Source organism: Haemaphysalis longicornis, unplaced genomic scaffold (genome assembly GCF_048455015.1).
Source record: "Haemaphysalis longicornis isolate Haplotype H1 unplaced genomic scaffold, Haemaphysalis longicornis Haplotype H1 scaffold_4, whole genome shotgun sequence".
In the NCBI taxonomy this organism is placed as follows: domain Eukaryota; kingdom Metazoa; phylum Arthropoda; class Arachnida; order Ixodida; family Ixodidae; genus Haemaphysalis; species Haemaphysalis longicornis.
Window position 1 is genome coordinate 35,314,904 of NW_027526361.1, and position 24,988 is coordinate 35,339,891.

A 24,988-nucleotide genomic window follows, 5' to 3' on the forward strand; every position below is an offset into this window, starting at 1 on the left:
GACGGCTTGCGAGCGTTTTATTGAACACAGAACGTAGAACAGACGTCACTGCGCACGCGCGGCACTTGCTGTTTCATGTATCTGTTCTTTCGTCTCGGCGGTACTATCATTGTCCTTCTTTCCACATATCACTTGGTGCTGCGCGTATTCCAGATTCAGGTCGTCCTGCCTGCCCCAGTCGTAGCTTCCGGATGGCAGCGGTGACGCATTTCCGCGGACGCTTGATGAGCATGGCTGATAGCGGACGGCTAGCAGACACGGGAAAATTGAAAAATGAGCCTAATAACGCTAGCGCGTTAAAAAAAAAAAAAAACATTCGGATACGTTACACAGCCTGAGCAGTTCGTTTTTATTAGTCGCAACACCTTACTACCCGCGCGCCCTTTCTTATCGTTTCTTTCATGCAATATGCGGAGGATACATATGTGCTCGGAACAACTAAAAATAAAAAATAAGGGAAGTGCTGAGACACGCCACTGAGCGCCGACTCTACACCTTTTTTCGTTGGCCGGGTTTAACGTAGTCGGAATATTAATGCGCTAAGCCATGCGACATTCTGTTGTTGTCGTTATTAAGGTTTTAGCGCTCGCCAAACTTCGTACGCAAAGTTTACTTGTATGTCGCCTTTAAGGTTAACATTTTCTGCTTTACGCGCCGAGGCTACATGTGACCAGAATGGCAGGGCTACGAATGAATCTAGGCCATGTGGGAACCTTTGACGTATGCGGAAGTCTCATTACAAGACCGTCTTTTTCTTTTTTTTGGCCTCGACCAGGAAAACTGTCACCTTTACCCTTTTAGCGCCTGAGCCGCTAAAAGGGTAATTTCACCTTCGCGGAAAATGCCGCACAATCTCAAGAGACGGTAAATAACGGCTTCGTGCTCACAAGAAAAATATCTTGTCCCTTGAATGACAAGGGCAAGCGCTGCGCGATCAGCTCGCCGTACGAGCTCCCAGTGATGCACCACCGCCATCAAAACGCGCGACGACCAGGCGTGCCGTGTAGCAGCCGAGCCCAGGGAATTCCGCCGTAGACGTATTCACCATTAACAAAATGGGCCCACGCATTCCCACCTTTCCGCGGGCGTCAAAACAGAGCGAGTGAAACACACGCGCGTTTTGCTTTCCTCCTTTTCAGTGCCGTTTTCCGCAGAGAACGCAATGTGTTTGTCCCTCTCGCTGAATCACGTCTTTTTTTTTTTTTTTGTGGCGCTAATCAAAGATGTCGGAAAACATTTACAAGGTATACAGCCGCCCCAATCTTTAACCAGGGGCCCTATTCTCGACTGCACAAATTGCCGGCAACTTCGCCATGTTTTTTTTGCGCAAGCACGACGTAAGCAATCAGTGACGTGCTGCACCTATAGCTATGACGACATGCAGTGTAATTTGACGATTCACTCATAAAGATCGCAATCAAGGTATCAAATATTGTGCAAGAAAGATATAAAAAAATTCCCCCGCATTTCCCCGAGGGGGAGAATGTGAAAGTGCGAATGCACGGTTGTCGGCCCGCTTGCGGCGCTTGCGCTCGGCCCCCGCAGCCCACCGCCTCGCCGCCTTCTCTTCCATCTCTTCCATCGGGTTTGTAGTATCACGTGTACACCACGCAGTTATCAAGCCGCTATAACGCCGCTGAGTCGCCAACGCACGCCGCTGACGACGTAGTTTGAATGCGTTAAAGATATAAGGCGCGTCACTAACACTGATATCAGCGTCGCGTCCGTGGCTTGGTCGGTAGAGCGTCGCGCTGCGGCCGCAAAGTCCTCGGATCGAAACCTGGCGCCGGATGCTGTTTCTTTTTTAAATATAGAGGAGCACTGCGGACGCCGCCGCCGCCGCCGGCGGTGGATGGTTTGGGGTCGCTTATAAAGTGCATTCGCACTTAAAAAGACGGCGGCGACTATCGCTTGTGTGACACATAAGAGTAGCAAAGCGCTACCCCTGATAACCGCGGAGCGCGCCGATGTCGCCGATTCATTCATTCGTCAAGCTCGACTTCAATCAGAGCTGTAATAAACAAAAGAGTCACTTTTCTTTGTTATTTTTTTCTTGAGTTCGATCATGTGACCCAGCAGCTTACTTGGAGGTGTATGGACAAATGCCATGCGTTGGGTTCTCTTTGTCGTGGAGAGGCTCGTACTGCCCTCTTATGTTGCGGTTACGCCAAACAAATAATTTTTATTTTATTGCCAAACATAAAAGCAAACTACGGCACGTGATTTGTATCCTCCGTGATTGCTGACTTGGAAACAGTCGAAACTATTATTTCTTTATAGACAACATGCTTCAAACCGCGCGTCATGCGAATCTGCGCCTGCTGCGAATTGCCGGACATTTCGCGGCGCCGAAAGCCGGGGCAAGTTTTTGCCCTATTTTGCTCGTATTTTGCGACAAAAACAGCCGCCATTTTCAAGCTGTTACGTAACCTTACGTCACTTTTACGCAGGCTGAAGTTTCCAATGTGTGACGTAACGTTCGCGCCAACTGTTTAAATTACGTCACGCCTTCTCAGCCAATCACAGAGAGGGTGTGTATTACAAGCAGTATTGTTGTTGAATAGCAAAGACAGGCTTACGTTGTCATGTCCGGTGCATTTGGTCTAGTTTTTCATTGCCGGCCAAGAATTATGCGCTTTCAGTAAAGAGAATTATAAGGCAAACTTTAGAACTGGTGCCCGTAAACGTCACGAAACGTCAAAATGACGACAGCACACACAACCGCTTATAGCATCCTCGATTAACCGCACCGGTGCACACCGGGGCACACCGGTGCGCCTTTTCATCCTCGATAAACCGCACCGGTGTGCACCGTCCGTCCTCGATAAACCGGGGTGCACCGTCGCGGGGCAATTTTTGGTTGCACCGCCGCGCACCGAGAGAGTCGACGGTGCGCCGGCGTGCATCGCGGACGATGCCGGCGAAGGAGCTTCCTCCGCCGTCTGCTGCAGCGACGGCGCATCGCCGCACTCGTGTCAAGGCGGACGGAGCTGTGTATTGTTGCTGACAAGGATGGCGTGCTTGTGAATTCATCGGGCAACGATGCGACAGTCTCCTAACGGGCGGTAACAACGGCCGGTGATTGTAAATGAGGACGCGAACTTTGTGTACTTCAAAGACGGCTGCATGCATTGCCAGAAAGTTGGGGATTGACATTCGTTTCGTTCGATCGAATTATCATGAACTGTTACCGGAGTGCCTAGACGATGAAGACCTACTTGTTTTGCTGTAACGGAAGGGCGTAACAAAACAGGCACTCGCATTATGGCTCAAACGAAGATTAGAAGCAGCTTGTATGTAGCTATTTAGTGGAAGCGGTGACGGTACGTTGTTCCGCATGTGTGACGGATTTAAGTTGTGCGTACATATAATCATTGGCCTTCAATAAATACCACTTTCAAATAGCGCTGGGTCTCATTACAGTGCTGTATTGTTACTTGTGAACGTTTTTATGAGTTGATTTCTTAGATTAAGAGATGGCGCCTGGGTAGAACCGCCCCGTTTGTCCTCGATCAACGCTCCGTGCCGGTACGCACCGTCGTCGGGCACTGTGCACCGCGCCGGTTTTGGGGGCAACACCGGTGCGTGTTTATCGAGGACGCTGTTAGTAAACCGGAAGCACGTGACCAAAACTGAAAGCCAATCAGAAAAGACTTCCGGCAAATTGCCAGAATTGCCGGCAATTTCTGCAATCGAGAATAGGGCCCCAGCGCGCGCGAGCGACGACCTTCCTGTGCATAAGCGCCATATGACGCGGCCAAGTTGCAAAGGCTAAGCGCATGCTCAGAAAGCGCGCTCGGCTGTGCCCATCGTCTGCTAGGATCTTCTTCTTAAGAAGGTCACCCCAAGCCCGCTGCAAGCGAACAGGCAGTGTTGGTAACCGAATTATTTTGCTCGAATTTCATGCTCCGAAGGTCAACGTTGCAGCAACAAATCTAGCAAAGGCGATCTAAAGATATGCCGAACACGCCCAATCACGCCCAAGAACATAAATTATTCATTGGCTACTTCCTGGCGTAAACGCCTTTTTCATCTGTACAAATGTCAGTTATCAATCGCGTGTGCCGCAACGTAGATCTTCGAAACATAAAATACTAGCATAGTCATTCGCTTACTCACACAGCCTGTTCGTTGGCAGCGCGTTTGCATGGGGCGACATTCTGAGGAAGGAACAGCCTAGAAACGGTATTCTCGTGTTTGTCCGTTTTGAAAACGTCCGTTTTGAAAACGTCCGTTTTGCGTCCGTTTTAGTGTGACGTACTTCCAGTTGTAGCCGGGCTGGGGGTTGAATTTCCCGCCGCTGTTCTTGTAAACACATTTTAAACGACAAAACCTATTTTAAAAATATCTTTCATGCGTTTATTCTTCCCCCAGCGAGCCATCAACAAGGCGTCGAAAAATCGTCTGCTCCAAATCGTCTGCTCCGAGAAGCCGCGGCTCATAGCTCCGCCGTGCTTGCATGACGTCATATCCGGGTGTTCGCTTTTAGCCAACCAGGGCTTGCTAAAAACGGACACTTTTGAAACGGACACAAAACGGACAAAACACGAGACGATGGGCGCAGCTGCGCGCGCTTTCTGAGCATGCGCTTACCTTCAACCCTTTTGCAACTTGGCCCCGTCGTATGGCGCTCACACACAGAAAAGTTAAAGATTTAGGCGACTGTACACGCTTCACGGGCACCACTCCACGAACCAAGGCAAACTAAATGTCCTATGTTAGGCCGGGGAGAGACAAATCGTCGCTTGAAGGTACTCACTCGTTTTCCGTCCGGAGTGTTGCCGACAGGCAGAGTCCATTATTCAAAAGGCACACTCGATACGGCTTAAACGGGAGCGCGCGATTCCTTTTCCGTGCATTGATATGGGCTACCGGACGCCGGCTGGATGAGTAATGATTTCAGAGAAACCCGCTGCGTCACTTGGCCGTCTTTCAGTACGAGAGCACCATACAAGAAAAGGCCGCGGTATACGAGCGGACGCGCCCGCCAGAAACGAACACTTTATACTGCGCCCGCTGAGCAAGCTTGCCAAGAATTGAACACAATAAGGCGCTTCGACAGGATAGGGCACCTCGACAAGATAAGGCGATCTTTAAGGAAACAGATTGATAAAATGCGGAAAGGAATTGTTCCCGTTTTACAATGTGGGCCTTACCGAACACCGTCGTGTATGACTTTGGGCCGCCATGGTCTCCGTGGGATGCTCTTTCCCACTAGATGCACGGGAGCTTTAGGAAGCTGTACGGTATGTTTATTAGATCACTTTATGGGCTCGCCTTGTCGTCATAGCTCGTTAACGGTCGATGCGACTGCCAGAATCAGGCGGTGCAGCGAGATTGCGGACCCAAGTACAGCCTGGTGCACCGTCGTCAGGGGGTCACGCTGAGACTTCTAAAACCACGTGGTTTAAATAGTCATAAGCGTTCGAACCTCGTGAACCGCTGGCGCTTGTCAAACATCTCCCCGTTGTTTAGCGCAAAGAAAACTGTAGGTACATTTCAGGCAAAATCTGTGTATATAACCGGCAGCCCCCGCGTTCATTTAGTTGGGAACACTCGTTGGGTTGGTTTTTACGATAGTAAGCGAAAAAAAAAAAAAAAATGGCGCGTTCGAAATGCCGCAGAATGGTTCCAGCCGCGCAAGAAAAAAATGGCGCGTTCGAAATGCCACAGAGAGGTTCCAGCCACGCAAGAAGAAAATGGCGCGTTCGAAATGCCGCAGAAAGGCTCCAGCCACGCAAGAAAGAAATGGTGGGTTCGAAATGACACAGAAAGGCTCCATCCACACAAGAAAAAAATTACGCGTTAGAAATGACGCAAAACAGCTCCAGCATACAAAATTAAAGCAAACACAAAAAGAACAGAACTCCCGCTGGCGAAGTTTCAGGCAGGGGGCGCGCGAGCTCTGCGAAGGCGGGAAATTTGAAATGCATTAGGTGGCAGCAGTGAGCGCATAACGGCGCTGCAGCTCATTATGGCGAATCACTGCACTGCACTTCCGACAACTTACACATTGAATGGAACGGCTTTAATTTTTTCCCTGCGCTGCAGGACGGCATTTATTCTTGTATGGCAATAGTTGGTCTGTTTTGTTTTGCTGTTTGCATGGTATGTTGTATTCGTTAAAGACCGTCTTTCTCACCTTACACGTTCGTCTCCAGTGAGGATATATTCTCATTGATCTGAATGACGAAATTATGTTTTTTGTTGTTGTTGCTTTAGGGCACGTTGGTTCATATTTTACGGTGTGCAGTACATACGTTTATGTTAAACGTTTTAGTTTAGTTTATTCATGCACCATACGACGGACTATTCGCTGTTCCCGTGGGCGTAATTTTTTATTGATTGATCGATTGATTGGTTGGTTGATTGATTGAAACTACTTACACCACTTTTCTTGGACTGAGGTTTGTCTACACTACAGTGACCTCACATAAAGAAGGATAAAATAACCACACTAATTCAACGAATGGCACAGGAGGGCACCTAAACAGAAACCGGAAAACAGTCCGACCTAACCGCACTGCGTCCTATTGACTGCGAAACTGACAACGAACGGGATTTTACTGTCCTTCACTGCATTTAGAAACAATGCTAGAAATTTTTCGCATTACACTGGGCGGGCCAGCTGGCCAGCACCGACCTCTCAGTCCAGCGTAGCCTGGTGGAGAGGGCCACGGCAGCCAGCGCGGACCAGGGCTCCCCGGGCGCCCAACCATCAGCGTCTGAATCTCGTCTAGGTAAATTTTCACTCACTCACTCACTCACTCACTCACTCACTCACTCACTCACTCACTCACTCACTCACTCACTCACTCACTCACTCACTCACTCACTCACTCACTCACTCACGCACTCACTCACTCACTCACTCACTCACTCACTCACTCACTCACTCACTCACTCACTCACTCACTCACTCACTCACTCACTCACTCACACAACTTGATCTTTGTTCTCGAAGCAGTATTTGGTGCTACTCGTAAGCATATCAGTAGCAGATAACGACGTCTAGCGCTATACTAAGCCGGTTCGTTTCTTCCGGGAATCATAGGGGCCATTACCCCATAGTGAATGCTACAATTATTTTTTGCCCTCACACTGTGCCCTAGTTCTGCAATTCGGACTTTGTTGCACAGATGTTCTCCTCCAGTGACATACTCGCTTCTTTACAGGACATCACAATAGGCATCTGTACGCAAAAAAAAAGAAAAAAAAAAGAAAAACCGGCTTTGGGGAACAGCGAGTTGATAGGTCGCCAGGGCGCCTCGTGTCTGTACTTTTAGGTCAACGACCTGCCGCTTAGCGCACAAACGAGATCTTTTCCTGTCCGAGTTCTATCGGAGCTCGTCCGAGCTCGTATCGGAGTGGTCCTTTATCTTCCTGCCGTATGATTCTTGAGTAGGTCTCTCCGGCCTCACAGGTCGAGACGCAAACGTGGTGGCCTGTTTTATAGATCCCAAGAGCCCACACGTTGCCCGCGGATTCGTTTTCGGGGCGTGATGCGACTGATTATGAAAAGCATGTTCCTATTGCAACATTTTAAACATGCACAGCACCGGTACTATTGTTCGTGTACTGCTTCTTGTTTCCGAGTAATATTTTTTTTCTCTATTTTTTTTTTTTTGACAAGCCTGTTCGGCGTTATCGAAACATGTACTATATTACGTCGTTTGATGGTGCTGCGCTGATGCACTCACTCTTGGACTTCGGACTGTGTAAATGTACTTACCTGCTTAGTCTTCGCATTGCAGTTTGTACTAAATAAAGTAATCTAAATGAAGTAATCTAAATAACTGTACTAAGCAAAACAGAAAGTACTTTCTGATGGTTCAATTTTCCGGCGTTAAAATGATGCTTGGAGAGTTTCTTGCCCCCTCGATGGAGCTGTTGGCCACACATCAATGTTCCCAACACCAGACGCCCTTCCCAATCCCAACCCTACCACTTTGCAGAGGGCGGTGACGCTGACCACCTCCAACTCCGGCTCCAAGCTTCGGCTGTGCGCGGACAACCGGCTACAACCAGGGAGTCCTGGACTCGGGACACCCCGCACTCGTCCGGAGTGACCACAGTCAAAACATACGAGGATAATAAGGTTTCCACGCTTCCTTGATGGTGGGATTGCCTTACGGGGAACTGGAGAGACCATGACCAGATATATGCGAAGCACTTCTACAGTGTGCACGATCGTGCAGTGTTAGTGTTACAAGAGGCCCGCATAAACGCCGATACGTCGTCGAGCAGCCCCACAGGGCTAACCTTTTAGATGCGGCGCATCTCTTGCGCTGAGGCATGTCCCTCCTGCGTCGTCGGCGTCCGTCGGCACGCCACCTGCGCATGCGCGACTCTCCTCCGTTCATCTCTCCCACAGCTGTGCGCAACACTCACTCCGGCGCATTAGCATAACGACAGCTGGCGCGCTTCGCTGCGTTAACGCTGCGTTAACAGCTGCTCCGGTGCGCATGTGCGCGCATGCGCGACTCTCTCCCGCGGTCTCCTCTCCTTCAAGCGCTGTGAATATAAAGCGGGTATCGCTCCGCAGCGGTTCAGTCAGCGCTCGCTCTCGTTCTTCTCGAACATCGACGATGAAACCAAGATTCGACCACTGCTGCGGCAACCGCTCACTGTGCACATTACTGACCATAAAGTCATCATTCTTAAATGTAATAAAGAGCTGGGTGGTGGTCGCTAAAACACGTGTACTCTCTCATTTCGCGTATGCATGCGCCGCATCACACCAGGGTTCCCTCGCGGTGAGATGGGGGCAATTTTTCTTTTTTTTTTAGTCTGCGCACTTTGCAGGTCTCCACTGTAACAGCAACATCAAGTTGCGTCAATCTTGGCACATTGATAGGTTTGCCGAGTTCATAGCAAGCTTTTCAGGGACGACGGAAACTTTTCAGTTGAAGTGTACGGAGTTGCAAATGAGTCGTGTACGTCACAATCGAGGCTTCGTTATCTGTCGGAACCTTGGATCCAAAGGTACGTCACTTAGAGTTCTAATTATATGTTTTCTAGTCGAAACCAGATAGCATTCACAAAGAAGCATGCAGTACAGCCAGTCTTCAAAAGCATTTAAGACCTTTCGATGCTTTAGACGGAGTCATGAGGTCTAAAAATATCCTTGACTTCTTTTGCGAAAAAATGACCAGGCCACCTATCAAACGATTTCTTGCACGCCTGCACCTGCGCGGGCACTACGTACTTCATGCACCAAGTCGTACGAAGAGTACGTTCCTCACCCACCACTCAGTTTACTGAAAAACAGGATGGAACACCGCTCACCCAAAACCAAAACACACCTGTTATGTTCGGGCTCCTCATTTAATTAAGGAAAGCCGCCGGTGGCTCATGTTCGGCGTCGCGTACGCTGGTTGCGGCTATTCTGTGTTCCTTTCATGTAGCCGCGCGGACGCCAAGTTCGGAGCCGCGGAGAGCTGTTGTGCCCGTCCTTTTGTGTGTCAAAGGATGGGGGCGATTAGCCTGAGTGCCTCTGTCGCGTCGAAGGTGGCGGGGTCATTCGGCATAACAAGCTGACGGGAGGCCAGATGATCGTATCTCTTAGTGTTGAAAGCGCGCGCGGTGTAAGTTTGAAAAATCTTCGACTCCGGCGGCGGGCGCTCTTCGTCGACGGGTCGTTCGCCTCGACGATGGTCGCCTCGGCGGGCAGCGTCTCTCCCCGTGGTCTGTTCAGGTGGCCGGCGGCGCCCCTTTAGTCTGGGAGGGAATTAGCAACCCTCATTGTCCCGCGACGCGGGAGGCGCCGCGCGGAGGGAGGTCAGCCGCGCGAGGACCGCTCCGGGCCCTCGGCTTGGCTGTTGTTTGTGCAGATGCCGCCCGCTGAACGTAATGGATGGTTCACTTTAGGCCGCAGATGGCCTGTATTTTCTGGCCGGGTGCAACAGCGTGCGTAGGAAACGCACTATGAGTGTGTAAGAGAGAGTGTTAGGTCACGTGACCGCAGGTGGGGACATGTGTGTGATTGGCTGGTTCCTGTGGCCAATCAATGGTTTCTGTTAATTGTTTGAAAGGTTTTTTCTCTCTTTCTTGTACGCCCCCTTCTTGGAGGCGGGGTTTTTCGTATCAAAACCGGAGTGTTGGGTTTTGTCGAGGGTCGGTCGAGAGGGGATCTAGTTTAGTATAGATCTCGGCCGAACAGGCTGCTGCTGTCAGAGTGACAATGTAACCGTCACTCTGACCTGATGTAAAGTTGGAGTTTTGTAAATAATGTAAATAAACCTAATATCCAGCAAAGAAGGCAGTCCTCATCCCTCACCCGCTCCAAGCTTCGGTCGTCGGTCATCGGAGCGAGTCGAGATCGTCCTCTCGGCTCGCGCATCAAAAGAACATCACTATTTCGCCTCCATCAGTTCGCCAAGAAGATGGAGAGGCGAAATTTAACTGGCGCAGTCGACAGGATGACCACGACCATGGGCTGGAGCTGGTGGGGCATTGCGGAGAGACTCCTTCAACGCAAGGTTCGGCTCCGACCAACGACGAGCCAGACTCCAAGCATCGACGGGGCGACACCTCAGCGGGAGGCCTCTTGAGTTCCGGCTCAGTGCGGCAGCAGCCGCGATTCAACGGCAACGGGGCGACACCTCAGTGGGAGGCCTCGCGGGCTCCGGCCCAGGGCGGCGTAAGCCGCGGTTGAACGGGGCGACACCTCAGCGGGAGGCCTCGTGGGCTCCGGCCCAGGGCGGCGTAAGCCGCGGTTCAACGGGGCGACACCTCAGTGGGAGGCCTCGCGGGCTCCGGCCCAGGGCGGCGTAAGCCGCGGTTCAACGGGGCGACACCTCAGCGGGAGGCCTCGTGGGCTCTGGCCCAGGGCGGCGAAAGCCGCGGTTCAACGGGGCGACACCTCAGCGGGAGGCCTCGTGGGCTCTGGCCCAGGGCGGCGTAAGCCGCGGTTGAACGGGGCGACACCTCAGCGGGAGGCCTCGTGGGCTCTGGCCCAGGGCGGCGTAAGCCGCGGTTGAACGGGGCGACACCTCAGCGGGAGGCCTCGTGGGCTCTGGCCCAGGGAGCGCGGCCCCATCCCAGCGGCGAGAGCGGCGCATCGGGTCCACGAGTTGCTGCACCAGCGACACTGCGACCCGACGGAACCCGGAGCGAGCACAGGTGGGCCCTGATTTGTTTTCTCCGGGTTCACCATGGCCACTATGCTAACGGGATGTCGCGGCACCGACCGGAAGGTTAGTGCCATTGTGCTCGAGATCGAGGAGTTGAGAGCTGAATTAGCTCTCAAAAATGCCCAGCACGCTTTGGAGAAAGCAAGGCTAGCGGGTAGCAGGGGCGCGGGTAGCCCGTCCGTGTGGACGGGTGAGGAGCTCAGTGCTCAATTAGCGCAAGGAAGAGCGGAGATCGCTTACGAAAAAGCGAAGCTTCGCAGGATTGGTAGACTCGAAGACGATACCAATGTTTTTACAGTGTTTGTTCCCTCGCGGGCGCTTCGAGCGCCACGGGATGAGGAGAGTGGGAATGTAGTGGAGGTGGCCGAAGCCACCCCAGTTGTTGAGCGACACCGTAGCATTCCCACTGCTGCCGATGAGATCCTGGAATCTCGCGCGGCAGATGTCTTAGCTGCCGAACTTCTTTCTGTGGAGGCGGACAATGAGCAGCCGTCTGTCGCCGAGGCAGCACAAGGGGCATGCAAGGGCAGCGGAACGGCGCGCCCAATTGTTGAGCTTCCGTGCGCAAAGCATGAAAGTGCAGGCGGCCCGCGGCGTCTTGCGCGTAGGGCAATTCAGACGGGCCCAAGAACGCGGAACGCGGGGGCAGGTGTGGCGGCGCAGGTGCGACATCGTCGTACGCGCTACCGCCGAGTAGGGTGTTCCTTCTCTCCCGGGAGCACAGGACACCGCGAGCCGAACCAGGGTTCGTGTAGGATCAGCTGGTGGCGCACAACACGGAATCAGCTTCTGTGCGACGGTCGGTGTGTGCCGCCGCGGAAAGGGGCGTTAGCGCTGAATAGTGTGCAGTGCGAGACAGGGACGGTTCAGTGTTGTTTGCCGCACACTTAGTGGTTAGCGTTTTGCGTTTTTTTTTCTGCTGTTTTTTTTTTTTATGTGTAGGGTTCGCTCCGACGAGCGTTATTCTTAGTTGTCCCTGTACTGTAGTTCTCCCCCTTGTTGTTAGTTTTTTTTTGTTTGTGCATGTGTTGGTTGTGTTCAGCTGTCGTAAGGCGTGTGATTTACGAGTAGCGCAGCTTGGCGGGTTTAACTGTCTCCTTGAGAACTAGAGCCGAGCCGCTGTTACAGCGTGGTGGGGAGTTTACCCCTGGGCACAAAGGCGAGTGTCTCGTTATTTGCACTCGTTGGCATGCGGTCATGGTGGGCCATGGAATGTGCAAGTGGGGCCCTCTTGTGGCGCTTGTGTGCGAACTAGTGTTTGAAGTACTGAAAAGTGAACTTTCAGTACATCGCATGTGGACAGCGAGTGAACCGCAACCGGGACGAACAATCTGTGTCGCATTCCGAAAGAACCGGCGTCCGCGAGTGCGTGAAGAAACGCTGAACTTTCTTTAAACGTTTCGTTATTGGTACAGGAGTAGCCTCATTTTGAGCGTTTGGGTTTTGTTCGGGTGTTGTTTTTTTTCTTTCATTAGAGTGAAAGAATGTTCCTACATGCGCTGAACGGTTAGGGATGGATGGTGTCATTCATCCAGTTGTCAAGTTGTAACATTTATACCCTTCGTGGGGTTGGTTGCCTTTAATGGTAGAGGGTGCCACGAGTTTGTTCTCACGGGCCCTGTAGTTGAGCGCCTTCGTTTATTGTTTGATGTTGCCCAAGCCATGGCTAGGTAAAGGCACTGAGTATGCCGTGTTGTATCCGTTTTTGGTGCAGTTGGCCGGCGCGTTGTGCTGTTTGGGTTGGTGTGTAGCGGGTTAATTTTTTTTGTTGTACTGTATTGTACCCGCGTTGTATTGTACTTGCGTAACGGCTTGAGTGTGTTTTTTTAGTTCTGACTCTGCCGTAAGACATAACCTGCAGGAGAGTTAATGTTGTACGTACAGCTAGTGTACGGACAGCATTCTTAGTGCGGAGGTGTTAAGTTCGGGCTCCGCATGTAATTAATGAAGGCCACCGGTGGCCCATGTATTGGCGTCGCCTCCGCTGGTGGCTACTTTCCCGTGTCCCTTTCATGTAGCCGCGCGGACGCCAAGTTCGGAGCCGCGGAGAGCTGTTGTGCCCGTCCTTCTGTGTGTCAAAGGATGGGGCGATTAGCCTGAGTGCCTCTGTCGCGTCGAGGGTGGCAGGGTCATTCGGCATAACAAGCTGACGGGCGGCCAGATGATCGTATCTCTTAGTGTTGAAAGCGCGCGCGGTGTAAGTTTGAAAAATCTTCGACTCCGGCGGCGGGCGCTCTTCGTCGACGGGTCGTTCGCCTCGACGATGGTCGCCTCGGCGGGCAGCGTCTCTCCCCGTGGTCTGTTCAGGTGGCCGGCGGCGCCCCTTTAGTCTGGGAGGGAATTAGCAACCCTCATTGTCCCGCGACGCGGGAGGCGCCGCGCGGAGGGAGGTCAGCCGCGCGAGGACCGCTCCGGGCCCTCGGCTTGGCTGTTGTTTGTGCAGATGCCGCCCGCTGAACGTAATGGATGGTTCACTTTAGGCCGCAGATGGCCTGTATTTTCTGGCCGGGTGCAACAGCGTGCGTAGGAAACGCACTATGAGTGTGTAAGAGAGAGTGTTAGGTCACGTGACCGCAGGTGGGGACATGTGTGTGATTGGCTGGTTCCTGTGGCCAATCAATGGTTTCTGTTAATTGTTTGAAAGGTTTTTTCTCTCTTTCTTGTACGCCCCCTTCTTGGAGGCGGGGTTTTTCGTATCAAAACCGGAGTGTTGGGTTTTGTCGAGGGTCGGTCGAGAGGGGATCTAGTTTAGTATAGATCTCGGCCGAACAGGCTGCTGCTGTCAGAGTGACAATGTAACCGTCACTCTGACCTGATGTAAAGTTGGAGTTTTGTAAATAATGTAAATAAACCTAATATCCAGCAAAGAAGGCAGTCCTCATCCCTCACCCGCTCCGAGCTTCGGTCGTCGGTCATCGGAGCGAGTCGAGATCGTCCTCTCGGCTCGCGCATCAAAAGAACATCACTATTTCGCCTCCATCAGTTCGCCAAGAAGATGGAGAGGCGAAATTTAACTACACCCGCCGCGGTGGCTCAGTGGTTAAGGCGTTGTGCTGCTGAACCCAAGGACGCGGGAAGCTTCCCGGCGGCGTCGTCCGCTTTTCTGATGGAGGCCAAAAGCAAAGACGCCCGTGTGTTCGAGATTCCGGCGCACGTTAAAGATCCACAGGTGGTCAAAATTAATCCGAAGCCCTCCAGTACGGCGCGCCTCATTGCCTGTGTAGTGTCGGCGCGTTAAACCCATAATCAACCAAATCAGAACCAAAACACGCCATGCATTATCATCATAATCATAATCATCATCATCATCACCAGCCTATCAACGCCCACTGCAGGGCAAAGGCCTCTCCCATTAATCTCCAATTACCCCGGTCCTGTGCTAACTGCGACCAATTTATCCCCGCAAACTTCTTGATCTCATCTGCCCATCTAACTTTCTGCCGCCCCCTGCAACGCTTGCCTTCTCTAGGGATCCACTCTGTTACCTTTAATGACCAACAGTTATCTTGCCTTCGCATTACATGCCCTGCCTACGTCCATTTCTTTTTCTTAATTTCTACTAATACGTCCTTAACAAGCGTTTGTTTGTCATATGTCTAAACCTACCTAAAAAGGATGCAACTACCAAGTAATCTTTTTTTTTTTTTTTTGAGTCCACGTTTTCGGTTCATATTTTCGTGCCCGACAAGCCTATCGCAGACATGCTTGCTGCACTACAACTCCTTTTTCCAACACCACCAACAAAACAAGGGAATGGAAAGCGTGTTACGGTGCAGACCAAACCGGTGTCAGTTAGCGTGCTACGGTGCAGACCAAACCAGTGTCAGTTTGCGTCTGAACTTTCGGCGGCCGCAAATATGTGCGGTGTGACCTTTCCGGTGCTGTGACGAGCACGTGCACTTCTGGGTCGATACCTTTTAAAGCGCAGGTGCACACGTCGTCTATTGAGGTGCCCTCATTTCGAGTGGTATACGCTGGCTGCAGCATCGGGATGTTTACTGCCAGTTAACAATTGTCCCGAAAGGTTTGGGAGGTCTAAGCACCGGTATTTTTTGCACTCGTAAAAACAACCCAAATAAACGCTGGTATTCACATTCTTTATCCCAGCAAGCGTGTCTGCGGCATGAATCTACGTTCGGCGTGAATCTACGCCCGAAAAAAAAAAAAAAAACGAAAAGAAGCAACAAGAAAAAGCAACGTTTCATATATATTAATAGCACATGTTGTCCCGCGGGCACCACCAACAAATTCTTTTCTAAAAAGCAAAGCAATAACCAACTTCATTCCATTAAAAAAATGGACAGGGTGGGGAGGTGGGGAAAAACAGACACTTCACGTACGGATTACATGAATAAACGAATGGTGCAGCGAATGTCTCAAAACGCGAATTGCAAAGTAAGCATACTCACAATAACAACACACACACATTCTGTATGTGTGGTTCTTGTGAGACTGCTTACTTTGCAATTCGCGTGTTGAGACGTTCGCTGCACCATTCGTGTATTCATGTAATCCGTACGTGACGTGTCTGTTTTTCCCCACCTCCCCACCCTGTTATATATATATATATATATATATATATATATATATATATATATATATATATATATATATATATATATATATATTGGAGGTCGTGGGTTCGGATCCCACCTGGCGGGCATTTTTTCTCCACTTTCTTTCTTTCTTTCCAAATTCTTTATCCGTTCCAATGACCTACCACATCCTCCCCCTTGCTTTCCGAGGTTTATTTCTGTGTTACTTTCAAGGAGCCCCTCATTTCCTATTTTATATATATATATATATATATATATATATATATATATATATATATATATATATATATATATATATATATATATATATAGGGTGTCCCAGCTATCATGCACCCAAGATTTTAAAAAAGAGTAAAGGCGTAACTCGAAGGAAACCAGGTGCATATTGTTTGCAGTACTGTGAAGGAGCGTACAGTATTTTTTCTTTAATGAGACTTAATTAACTAATTGTAATTAATTATATAACTCGAGAAATACTGTCCTAATCACTAAAGTGTCAATGAGGCACTTGTAGGTAACCACGAGGGGCATCTAACTGCGCCATTTTCAGCGATGAACTAATTGCGTACACATTTATTCTGACTGATAAAGGAAACCCGCGAAATATGAAAAATACCACGTGACGGCGCCTCCGCGCGCACCGTAAAGCAACGCCCTCAAACAGGCTGCCTCTGAGTTAGCCAGAATGAAATAGACAAAAGAAAGAAAGAAGATATCGCGACCGAGTTTGTCCCTTATCTGCACACGCGTCCCGTGAATCTTGCTGCTGCTGCTCCTTCCATGCATGAAATTATCAAGGTGATGCGCTGTCTCTTCGGGCGGGTAACACGCGAAGCAGTTGCTTTCAATCAGCTTTGTTTGGGGACGCTGCTTTACAATGCGCGCGTAAGCGTCGTCACGTGGTATTTTTCATATTTCGCGGGCTTCCTTTATCAGTCAGAATAAATGTGTACGCAATTAGTTCGTCGCTGAAAATGCCGCAGTTAGATGCCCCTCGTGGTTACCTACAAGTGCCTCATTGACACTTTAGTGATTAGGACAGTATTTCTCGAGTTAGATTATTAATTACAATTATTTAATTAAGTCTCATTAACGAAAAAATTACTCTCCGATTCTTCACAGTACTGCAAACATTACGCACTAGGTTTTCTTCGAGTTACGCAATTTCTCTTTTTTTAAATCTTGGTGCATGATAGCTGGGACACCCTGTATATATATATATATATTCAGAAGGCTTAATTCCACAGCGGGGGAGCGTAGAAGATTAGTCGACCGGGACCAAGAGCGAGACGCGGCTTATTCTGCGTTCTTAGCGTTCGTGATGCGGCTGTCGTTGATTGCTGCCCCCTTACTGCGATGGGGATGTTTGTCTTGTGGCACCTACCGGGTGCCCTTTCAGGGCGGACGCCAGTGCAGACTCCATTTGCCTACCCGCGAATGGTGCTGGCGACGGACTTCCTTTCAGTATACATATACATACACGCACACGCTTCACACAGCGCACGGCTTTCTCGGTTTTCTGATGCACATACGCGAGGCGCAGACAAGCTTGTTATCAGCATGCAGAGGCCCAATGTTTCATTTCTTCCTTTTTTGCTCACTGGAACATCCCGAGAAAGCGCTGTCGAGCCGTACGACCGGTCTTGGGCGTGACGTGCATGCGATCTTGTGATTTACATGTTCCGGTCATGCTCCCTCTCTCCCTTTTCCCACTACCAACACCGCAGCAGGTGCGCATACACACGTGTGCAACTGGGCAGAATTATGTCCTCTCTAATGGTTCTCCTCCTTCTACCGGTGACGTTTAACGTAACGTTGGAATCGTAATCGTTACTTAGTAAGCGTTACTCCACATTATTTCTGTCTATTGCTTTGACAGAGTCCCCGAACCAACCCCAGTTTTCTGTTCCACGTTATCGCTACGTCTTCACCAAACCACTCCACATTTTATCCGCGTGCATGCACAGCCGCCACGACCAATACTGTTGATTGATTGATTGTAGCGTTTTAACGCACCGACGCAACGTAGGCGATAAGGCGCGGCGTAGTGGAAGTCCGATAGGTTCACTGGAGTCGATTCGTACGTGTTATGGAGGAGCGGTACGAAGCGGGTATACCTAGTTCTTCTCGAGACTCTTCGAAGCGTGTAGAACCTAACGTGCGAGTGCCGATTTCCCAGAAGTCGCGAAACTTGGACCCTCACTGTGACACTGTGACGCAAATATTTCAGCAAGCCAGTATTGCGGAGCCGCGACAGGTGGCCAAACTTTCGTAGACGCAAGTAACTCCTTCTCCGCAGTGGAGGGCTCCGGATTAATTTTGGTCTCCTGGGGATCTTTAACGTGCGCTAAAATCTCGTACATACGGGCTTTTTTTTTTTTTCTTTTCGCCTCCATCGGAAATGCGGCCGCCGCGAAAGGGAATCAAATCCGCGACCTCGTGCGCAGCAGCACAACGCCTTAGCCACTGAGCCACCACGGCGGGTCGATCAATCCTGTCCCGTCTGGAATTTTTCCGTAGCCCTCAATGAACAATTGTATACATTGTGACCCTCACCAAAAATCAACTTGCTCTTTCTTCTAGACTCCGTCTTAGTATCCTGCTGCGCATTTTATAAGGAGATTTTACGTCCTCATAAAATGTTCCCGCGTCCACACAGAATGAGCCTCGTTTCAGTGAATAAAAACGACGCGTTTTGTGCAGTCAGTGCAGTATTTAACACAGGCTAATATGCTCGGGTACAGACTGCAGGTTACCATGCGACTATTCGTTCCCGCTGATAGCTTATGTGGGGAGCGATTATGCTCAGCCTTTATTTTTCGATATAATCTCCACATTGTCTCTTTTCCGCAGCCGAGTATCTCATAGCTGTGCAAAGAGCCGTAGACTACAAGTATGTTATCTTGTCCTTCCGTTTGTATTCGAAATGCTAGGATTTTAAGGGTCGACGTGCTTTTTACCACCCTCACTCATCTTTTAATGTAAAGTACACAAAAAATGTATTCTACAGTTAGAGGATGGGTGAGGGTGGTAATGCAAGAGGGTGGTAAACTGTAAAGTACATAAAAGAGGAAAAGAACACCAGCGTTGTCTAAGCGTATACGTTCATCGCACACTCCTTTATTGTCGTATGTACGTTGAGATATTGTAAGTAAGGACCAGTAGATACAAAAACAACAGCGATGGAGCTAAATACATGGGCGACACATGATATGCACAAAGTTCAAAGAAGGTTCAGTAAGGAGAGAAATCGGCGCATATAATGGACGTTGCTGATATAATATATATGTGCACGTGTAACGTGGGACAGTCAACTTTGAAACACTGGCTACCCTTGAGACAAGAAAGTGTGACACAACGCTGACGCAACGCTCGATCCATCGTTAAGTAGCGCTTGAAACGGGACGTCAGCGGCGCAGACACACACGACGGCGCTAACTCGCCACTCGATCCTCTGCATGTCGCTGTACGTGCGCAGAATCCGTACGGGCGTGCGCAGCATATAATGAAACTCTCCGCGGTGGCTCAATGGTTCTGAGCCCAAGGATGTGGAATGGCTCTGGTCTGTGGTGGCTGGTACATCTTCGATGAGAATCAGCTTGAATAAAAACGAACACAAAGGAAGAGGGTTGCTGCTTCGCTCCAAGCAACCCCTCCCGGCCACCTTGCTAACCGTTACGTTCGAGAATGCCACTCTGAAGCCTACTTGCACCATAGAATTTCATACTAATATATGCTAGAGGGAAATCTGTCGCTGCAGTCGAGTCGCTGCAGCTAGCCGTATGGCTTCTTTTTTGTATCGAAGCCAAAATCGACAAAAAAGGGGCAACATTTTTTTCTTGTTCATCGGGCATGAAGCTTCTGCATAATCACTGACAAATTAATCTTTTTGGAGGTTCAATTTTATAATAACATAACGAATTTCATAAACCTTCTACAGTAATATTGTTGCTTTTTTGCAGCCAGAGCCAACTTTTCTGCCTGTTCATGAGCCACGCCAAGGACAAGTGGAACGTGCCTGCCCGGCATAGAGTTTCTTAGTAAGTATACTAGAGAGGAAACTGCGCCTCGTAAGCCATGTCCTCATGGGGATTCATGGGAAGACCCCCTTTTTGGCTTGGGCTTGGCATGGCAACTGGATTTTTAAGCGTTTTTTGGTATTTGCTTTCATCACTATGCATTAACACGTTTACGAGCTAAACGGAAGCCGAAATCCTCCCGTTTTTGTGGTAGCCGTGTTCAGTGAAACAGCAGTCAATGCGTGATCGCACCTGACGTTGCTCATACCGCAGTCGAAGGACGTATGACTGGGCGGGTAATATGCCGCCGCGAAATTTGTAGCCGACGAAAAGAAGAAACAAAACGTACTTCGACGAAGACGAGATACGGCAGATACGGGCGCTTGTATGCGTCCTATCTTGTCATCGTTCACGACTGTTTAACGCCACATTTTCTTTTTTCTTGTTAAAGTAGCTGGCGGTTGGTGCACCGGTTCACCACGAAGGTTACGTTTTCAAACTCTTCAAACAACTTATTATTTGAGATAATGGTAACATTAATAAAATCACAGTCTCTAATGAATTACCCCCCAAATATTAACATTGTTCGTAACTACAACCTTGGCCTTCGGAACAGCAGGCACAACCATTCCGGCAAAAACACGTCTTACTTTCTTTTTTCTTAGTTTTAAAACAGCCTGTTTTTATTTTCCACTTACATAACCGCACACTATCCTTCGCTTTTTTGTGGCACTTTGTTTAAATTTGCAGCCACTAAAACGTTTCAATTCAATCCAATGATGAAAATAAGGCGAGCGCGATGTATAATTATACTGAACTAGAAGTATTCCAGTTAACTATAGTATAATGGCGGTCCATGACGACACAGACGACCTTGATGTGAGCCGCATAGATAGCGCCAGATTCCTCTCTAGTGTATACTGTAAGAAACTATGCCTGCCCGGTACATGACGGAACGCTCGCCGAAGCGCGGCTCCCCTATACAGTGGCGCCAGATTTCCCTCTAGAGTATATTAGTATGAAACTCTATGACTTGCACGAAGTCGCAGTTATAGGAAGGAAGAGAAGCATAATCGGACGAGAAATAGTAGAAGCATTGGCGATAGACGAAGCTAGAGATAGTTGCGTCAGTGTGCCGTCTGTCGGCCTGTCACGAACCGAAAAAGAGATTCTGCGCAGCGATCTTCGCTAATCACACCCCTGACCGGCCCGAAAAAATTTCATACTTTTTTTTCTATTTTTGTATGTATATATGTATCTGTGTTTCCTTCAGTAAAATTTCAGTTGTTTGTCAGCAGTGTGTCGTGTATCTCCCTCTTCCGTTGTGTTCGTTGTTATTCAAGCTGATTCCCATTCAAGGATGCGGGTTCGGCCGTGTTACTGATTGAAGGGAAAAACGCGAACAGCCGTGTGTCGAGATTACGGTGCACATTAAAGGTAATATTTTGAAAAGCGTGTGTGTGGGGCGCGCGCGCGTGCAACTTTTAAAGCCCAAGAAAGACGATAGTCCTTCTTGGGCTACTCAAACCTAGACATTTTGGTCTGTCTGTATGTCTGTTTGTCTGTCTGTCTGTGACTCGATTCAGCCACCCGGCTAAAGTGAAACGAAGTCTGCGCAATGGTCTTATATACTCACAGCCAAATCTGAACGTCTAAGCCCGGTTTATATGTTCATACTTGTCAACATCGTTGAACAAGAACACAATACATTAGGCAAATATAAGACAGAGAATTAATACACAAGGGATATTTACAGCGTTCCTTAGTAAAAAAAAATCATAGATGCCTGATTTTTGGTATATGATATTCTACATATACTGCAGAAAAAAAATTCACACTGTCGCCCGCGCCAGTATAGCTTCTGGCGGCATTTTAAGAACTCAAGCGGCAACGGTTACGGAAGGTTCCACTAGATAGGTTCCACGTTCTGCTTGGAACGCACGTGGACTAGGGCAACGCGGTTCTATAAACGTTGAAGTAGGGCGCCTCGATTAACGCGTTTCTCCGCCGCACAGCAGCGCTGGCATTGAGGCACCCGGCCTGGAGCAGTGGAACGCGGCAAATATAAATTGACTTGAGCGAACCTTTAGCGTATTTAGCTTGGGAGGAGCGCGACGCAGGAGGGACAACATGAGAGGTGAGCGGGAAATCAAAGGGCGGCATTTACTTGGCAAATGTCGACACAGACTATCGTCTTTTGTCGACATTTGCAACGAAAGGAGCAGATACGCAGCCAATTTTTGTCTTGGTAACGTTTCTAAAGCCGATCCTTCGTGCGGCTCGTAAGGAGAGAGGAAATGACCGACATGCTTGCCGTTAGGAGGCAGTAAAGGCATCCGGCGAAGCGGCTCGCCGCTTTCCTGATAGTCTGGCGATGCCACGGCAATTACGTCCCCGAGCGCGTTTCCTCAGTCCTTCGCGTGCGGCAAGGCCAACGGCAACTTGCGCGGCGCACCTTGCGTGGCGAGCGAACCAGCCCTGCGTACGTGGCGGACAAAAGAGGATGCAGCGCTGCTGCTGCAGCAAGAGATGTGATAACAGGGCCACGACAGCTCGCAATAAAGGAAACGTCGCTGGCCAGCGAGACGTTTTTCTGCGCGTAGGTGATTAGGCTTCTAGGAAATTCCGGGGCTTTGTGCGACTGTTCGCGTGCTGCGAGTTCGTGATAGTATGAAAAAGAGGAAGGGACATCGCGACGTGTTACGGGGAGCCTACTGAATTTTGATAAATTCGAACTCCAGACTACATATATAGACTTAAAGCCCTTAGTGGCAATCCCTGAACTTGAACGTTTAGTGCTTCAGCGCTGGCCATACCTGTCTGCTCCAACTTTTCTTCATTCTTTCCTTTCTTTTTTGCCTCTGTTCCCTTTCTCACGTGCAGGATAGCAAACTAGGCCCCAGCCAGGAGAACTTTCCTGCCTTCCTTCTGCATCCTCCCTTTCCCTTCCCCCTAGCATAAAATTTTAGCACGCTGAACCCTCGTTACAACGAAGCGCTCAGGGACGAAAACTGACTTGGTTATAAGCAATACTTCGTTAAAAGCGGGCATGATGTGCTCTCTGCACTGCAACTGGGACCTGAAAAACTTCGAACAAGGCGAGCATTTAAATAAAGCGGTTTAGTAATAACGAGGCTTCCCTGTAATTGCGACTGCGTTCGGCGACCAGCAATCGTTTCTTTCCCTGCAAATGTGCACCCTGTGTCCGGCTCCCCGCCTGGTGGCGTTGCCGCTGTCGTCGTCGCGCAGTGTGCTGTGGTAGGGCAGGAGCGCCTTAGGGGCTCTGACTTTCCGCGTCTCCTGTCGTCGTCATTTCATGCAGTGACCGGAAAATTCGTTTCCCAACGCCTCGAACGTAACGCGTACTAAAATTGCACACCGGGATACTCGTTTTCCAAGGCCTCGCGCTAGAACGCTTCGTGCTTCAAAGGCGCGAGACTTTTACAGCAAAGCTGTTTACCCTATACCCACCCACAGTTTCTTCTCCGTGGGCAAAAACGCCAAGGCGTCAATAATATGCTTCGCCCATTCCCAGGATTCACGTTAGTGGAGATAGCCCGGGATATTTTTTTGTCGAGCCTCTTCCCTTCGAAGTTGTCCTGCTCTCTAAGCTTTCCCGGAGGCATTTTTTGAAGCATCAACTGATTGAAAGCGCGGCTTAAGTAAAATACGGAACCGAGTGCGCTAGACTGTATACGGCAGCGAAACTGCGGAACGGGCCGCGTATTTGAGGGAGGTAGTGGCGTAAGCGTGATGCTATAGTGCATGGGGCACACGCAGAGATTTCGGCAGAAAGTGCGAACAATCGGCGTTTTCACATCAAGTATAAAGCGAGCTTCTTTCGTATGACTATGCAGTAGTTCGTATGACTATGTTCGTATGACTATGCAGTATTTTGCGAACAGAATAGGAGTAATTTGTTCTGGTTTAATTGTTTCGCTATGAGAACTCTGGTTGTTTTGTAGAACCATGCACGCAATGCCGATATTGAACGTCATGTTTTAAAAAGCGCGCTTGTGAAATTCCGTTCGAACCTCAGAAAACTGTGCACTTTACCTAAGGCGAGAAACAAACATTCGTGTATTACGAGACAACCGCTTCTGGCGCACAAACTTAAACAGTTTTAACCATGACGCCTCGTACGGGAAAAATGTCTGAATAACACTTTAAGCAAACAACGACAAAAAGAACTGTCGTGGTTCGCGATGATGTATGAGAGAGAGAGAGAGAGAGAGAGAGAGAGAGAGAGAGAGAGAGAGAGAGAGAGAGAGAGAGAGAGAGAGAGAGAGAGAGAGAGAGAGAGAGAGAGAGAGAGAGGGGAAGGGAGGGAGGGAGGGAGGGAGGGAGGGAGGGAGAGATCAGATGCCAAATTTAAACTAAAGTCCAGTCTTGCTGCAATCCAACTTTAATTCCCGAGTTTCATGAAATAAAAATGTAGAGCACATTTCTGACTTTTTTTTTTATCGTAGCTCGGGCAGTTAAACCTGTTCTTCCCGTAATCCCGCGGGGCTTTGCACGGACCGCGATGGTAACGTCCGACTATGCTTTTTCTCCTTACTCTGAATGGCCTCCGTTCCCAGAATAGCCGCTTAACGCAAGTCAGTGCGAGATTTACAAACACTTGAGCAATAATAATAATAATAAAAAAGATTAATTTATGGTACACCATCCACCCTATTGGTCAAGAAGCCCCATGGGGCTGGTGTTTTCCCGTCTTTCAACGCGCTGTTTTTCTCAATGCGCGGGAACTCTAATGAAATCACCGCAAATTTCAGCCACTCGCCCGGGTCCATTAGCACCCGTTACAACCGCGGGGAGTGCGGCGCTCGATGTACGGTACACCCCCAGTGGGACGCGACGAGGGATCGCGTTATGCCGAGCCGGCCCCGCCCACCACCGCATGTGCGCGTAGCCAGCGTGTGACGGCGCACATGTCGGGTCCGGAGGCACGGCAAAAAACGATAGAACACTTTGCGTCCTTGTATTCCGAGAAGCGAAGCCGCTGACAAGTTGTGGGCACCGCGAGCAAAAAGGTAAAATATGAGCTTAACTTCACGCGCGAAACAACCTACACGCAAGTTTTTCACGGGCAGGGTGGCGAAACTGAAGGAAAAGAATAACCGCAAAAAAGGTAATGGAAAAAATATGCATACATTCATTCATACGCATATACATACATACATACATACATACATACATACATACATACATACATACATACATACATACATACATACATACATACATACATACATACATACATACATACATGCATACA

At 49.5% G+C, this 24,988-nt stretch overlaps 1 protein-coding gene across 4 annotated transcripts in view; it reads right to left on the bottom strand.

The window, feature by feature from the left end:
- Window positions 1-24,988, bottom strand: part of LOC144178495 (beta-1,3-galactosyltransferase 1-like) — a 93,755-nt gene that overhangs the window by 42,956 nt on the left and 25,811 nt on the right. Inside the window, exon 1 of one of the 4 annotated variants that reach the window (XM_077706396.1) lies at window positions 4,760-4,967. The exons of 2 other annotated variants lie outside the window; for them this stretch is intronic. The gene's annotated coding sequence lies outside the window, so the exon portion shown is untranslated. Of the gene's footprint in view, window positions 1-4,759; window positions 4,968-24,988 lie in introns of those variants that run through there. One more of the 4 variants, XM_077706401.1, reaches the window with a different exon arrangement.